This window comes from Neomonachus schauinslandi, chromosome 7 (genome assembly GCF_002201575.2).
Source record: "Neomonachus schauinslandi chromosome 7, ASM220157v2, whole genome shotgun sequence".
NCBI classification, from domain to species: domain Eukaryota; kingdom Metazoa; phylum Chordata; class Mammalia; order Carnivora; family Phocidae; genus Neomonachus; species Neomonachus schauinslandi.
In genome coordinates this window covers 2,146,760-2,151,624 of record NC_058409.1, presented here as the reverse complement: position 1 = coordinate 2,151,624, position 4,865 = coordinate 2,146,760, and positions in this window count along the sequence as shown.

Here is a 4,865-nt window from a genome sequence, read left to right as displayed (position 1 = left end):
TTTTTTTTTTTTTTTTTTTGCCATTGATGTCTTCATTTATTCTCACACCAGACAGCCAGTCATGATTTATGCAGCTTTGTAGAAAATCTTGAATTTGGATATCACTCATCTTTCAACATTCTTCCTTTTCAATATAGTGCTGGCTATTTTAGGTCTTTTTTCTCCCACATAAGTATATAATCACATTGTCAATGTCTGCAAAATAACTTGATGGAATTTTCATTGCTATTTCATTAGATCTATAAATCTAAACAAATAGAACGAATATCTTCATGACATTAAGTTCTCCTATCCTTGAAAATGGAACATCTCATAGTTTAATCGGTTCTAATTGCATTCATCAGAATTCTGTACCATTTTCCATAGAGATCTGGTACATATTGTATTACATTTGTACCCAACAATTTTCTTTCTTCCTTTTTTTCTTTTTTTTCCCCTTAGTGCTAATGTAAATGATATTGTGTTTTCCATACCATATTACACTTGTTCATTGATGGCATACGGCAGGGTTGCAGTTGGTATATTAAAATTTTGTCTTGCAAATTTGGTAAATTACCTATTATTTTCATGAGTGCTTTTGTCAACTTTTGGGTTTTCTATCCAATAAATAGCTCAAGTATGAACAACAGCATTTTTAACTTTTCCTTCTCCATTTATATACGTTTCTTTTCTGTTCCTTGTCTAATTGTATTTCTTACTACTTTCTGCACAATGCTGAAAAGGAGCAGTGAGAGGGAACATATCTGCCTTGTTCCTGATTTTAGTGGGAAGGCTTCTAGTTTCCTACCATTAAGTATAAATTTGGCAGGAAGTTTCTTGTAGGTATTTTTTTTTTTTTCAAGTTGAACTGTTACCTCTATTGCCCCAGTTTACTGAGAGGTTTTTAAATTTTATTTAATTTAATTTTAATTATTTATTTGACAGGGAGAGACACAGCGAGAGAGGGAACATAAGCAGGGGGAGTGGGAGAGGGAGAAGCAGGCTTCCCATGGAGCAGGGTGCCTGATGTGGAGGCGCCCCGAGAGTTTTATTTTTTCAGTGGGTATCAGATACTGTACAATGGATTTCATGTATTAATATGGACTGGTGATTATTTTATAATTTAGTCTGTTGATGTAATGAATTGCATTAAATGATTTTGGAATGTTAAATCGATCTTTCATACTAGGAATAGATCCACATCATTGTGGTGTATAATTCTTTTTATACATTGTTGCATTCAATGTGTAATAATTTTTTGAGGCTGCTTGCATCTCTGTTCATAAGAGACACTGATGTGTAGTTTTTTTTTCTGTCATTGTTGGAATTATAATGAGGTAATGGTGATATTACAGAAGGAATCAGAAATGTTTCAGTTGCTTTTATACTCTGAAAGGAATTGTAGATAATTAATTTAATCTGTTCCTTCAAAGTTTAATAAAATTTGCCAAGGAACCCACCTGGGGCTGTGTTTCTGTTTTGGGAGGTTATTAATTATTTATTCAATTTATTCAATAGACATAGACCTATTCATTTCGTCTATTCCTTCCTAATGAGTTTTGGCAAATTGTGTCTTTCAAAGAATTTGCCCATTTCCACTAAATTATTAAATTTCTCACCATAGAGTTATTTATAATATTCTTTTACTATCCTTTTAATTTCAATGGGAGCAGTAATCATGTCCCCTCTTTTATTTCTGCTGTTAATAACTTGTGTCTTCTCTCTCACATTTTACTTAATTAGCCTGATTAGAGTTTTATTAATTTCATTAATCATTTTTGTAAGTATTTATTTAAATTCTACTCAGTTAACACAGAGTGTAATATTACCTTCAGGTGTACAATATACTGATTCAACACTTCCATAAATCACCTAGTGCTCATCCCAACAAGGGCACTCCTTAATCCCAATCACCTAATTTCAAAGAATATGTTATTTTTTTGCATTTTATTGATTTTCTCTATTGACTTCACGATTTCTCCTCTAATTTTTATTATTCCTATCTTCTTTTCTTCTTTTTCATTACAATGTATTTAATTTGATCAAGCATTTATATTTCCTGAGATGTGAATGTAAATTATTGATATTAGACTTTTCTTCATTAATACATGCATTCAACACAACACATTTCCAAGTAAGCACTGTGCCTCTGCATCCCATAACATTCACTAAGTTTTGTTTTATTTTTATGTATTTCAACATTTTAGGGGCAACCGGCTGGCTCAGTCAGAAGAGGATGTGGCTCTTGAACTTGGGGTGGTGTGTTCAATCCCTATGTTGGTTGTAGAGATTATAAATAAGTAAATTTTAGAAAAATAAAATGTGTCTTGAGATTTATGTGTTTTCCCATGTTATTTAGACATGTGTTTAATCCCCACATATGATGGAATGTTTAATTTAGCTTTCTGACATTGATTTCTAGTTTCATTCCACTATGTTCGGCCAACAGACACTATATGACTTCTATTACCTTTGTAAAGGTGTATTTTGCAGCTCAGAATATGATCTATTTTGGTGTATACTCCATATAAGTATGAAATAATGTGTGTGCTAATGATATTGGAATAAGTCTATACATGTTCATTGTGTGCAAAGTTGTTTTTTTTTTTTAATTCCAAATTTTTATTTATATTCTAGTTAGGTAACATATAGGGTGAAATTGATTTCAGGTGTAGAATTTAATGCTTCGTCACCTACATATAACACCCATAGCTCATCACAACACATATATTCCAATAATGAATTTAGCACATCCGCCTCTAAAGCTCTCCATCAACCCTCAGTTTGTTTACGGTATTTAGCAGTTCCTTATGGTTTGCTTCCCTTTTGCTGTTGTTGATGTTGTTGTTGATGTTTGTGTTGTAGTTTAATACCCCTCTGTTTATCTGTTTTGTTTTTAAATTTCACATGTGAGTGACACCATATGGTATTTGCCTTTTTCTGACTGACCTAATTTCATTAGCATAAAACACTCATGTTCTGTTGACTTCATCAGAAATGGCAAGATTTCATTCTTTTGGTGAATGTGTTATGTAACATCTTTGCATATTTATCAGTTGATAGACATTTGGTCTCTTTCTATAATGTCACTATTGTTGATAATACTACCATAAACATGGGGATGCATGTGCCCTTAGGAATAAGTATTTTTGTGTCTTTCAGCTAAATACCTAGCAGTACAATTGTTGTGTCATTGGGTAGTTCAATTTTTAACTTTTTGCAGCACCGCCATACTGTTTTCCAGAGTAGCTGTGCCAGTTTGCATTCCCACAAAGAGTGTCAGGGCTTCCTCTAGCTCCACATCATCGCCAACATCTGTTGTTTCCTGTTTTGTTAATTTTAGCCGTTCTGACAGTTGTGAGGGGGTATCGCATCTTGATTTTGACTTGCATTTACATGAAGTTGAATGCTGTTGTGAGTATTTTCATCTGTCTGTTAGCTCTCTGTATGTTTTCTTTGGAAGAATGTCTGTTCATATCTTCGGCCCATTTCTTCACTGGAAAATCAAATTTTGGGGTCCTGAGTTTGTTAAGTTCTTTATGGACTTTGGATGATAATTCTTCATCTGTTAAGACATTTGCAAATACCTTCTCCCATTCTGTAGGTTGCCATTAGTTGTACTGATTGTTTCTTTTAGGGTGCAGAAGCTTTTACCTTGATGAAGTCCCAATAGTTCCTTTTTGCTTTAGGTTCCTTGCCTCAGGAGACATATTTCATGATAAATTTCTATGACTCATGGCAAAGAAGTGACTGCCTCTGTTCTCCTCTAGGTTTTGGATGGTTTCCTATCTTACATTTAGGTCTTTCAACTATTTTGAATTTATTTTTGTGTATGGTTTAGGAAAATGGTCCAGTTTCATTCTTCTGCCATCATGCAATCCAGTTGTCCCAACATCATTTGTGGAAGAGACTGTCTTCTTTTTCCACCAGATATTTTCTTTCACGATGTGTTGAAGATTGGTCCAGGGTCCATTTCTTGGTTCTCTATTCTGTTCCATTGATCTATGTGTCTGTTTAAGCACCAGTACAATACTATCTCAATGACTACAGCTTTGTAATAGAGCTTAAAATCTGGAAATGTAATTCTCCCAGTTTTGTTTTTCTCTTTCAGAATTATTTTGGCTATCAGAGTCTTTTGTGGTTCTATACAAATTTTAGGACTACTTGTTCTAGTTCTGTGAAAAATGCTGCTCGTTTTTTTTTTTTTAAAGATTTTATTTATTTATTGGAGAGAGAGAGAGTGAGAGAGAGCATGAGAGGGGAAAGGGTCAGAGGGAGAAGCAGACCCCCAATGAGCGGGGAGCCCGACGCGGGACTCAATCCTGGGACTCCAGGATCATGACCTGAGCTGAAGGCAGTCACTTAACTGACTGAGCTACCCAGGAGCCCGCTGCTCGTTTTTGAAAGGGACTGCTGTGAATGTGTAGATTGGTCATGGTAGTATAGACATTTTAACAATATTCTTCCAATCCATTAGCATGGCGTGGTTTTCCATTTCTTTTTGACCTCTTCAATTTCTTTAAGTGTTCTATAGTTTTCAGTGTAGAAATCTCTACCTCTTTGGTTAGGTTTATTCCAAGGTATCTTGGGTTTGGTGCTATTGTAAATGAGACGGATTTCTTGATTTCTCTTTCTGCTGCTTCATTACTGGAAATGCAACAGATTTCTGTATATTGGTTTTATATCTGGCAACGCTGCTGAATATATTTATCAGCCCAGAAATTTGATGGTAGGGTCTTTTAAGTTTTATACATAGACTATCATGTCATCTGCATATACTGAAAGTTGAACATGTTTCTTGCCAATTTGGGTGTTTTGTATTTTGTTTTGTAATGTTCTTTTTGTTGCCTGATTGTTAAGTCTAGGATCTCCAGGACTGTGTTAAA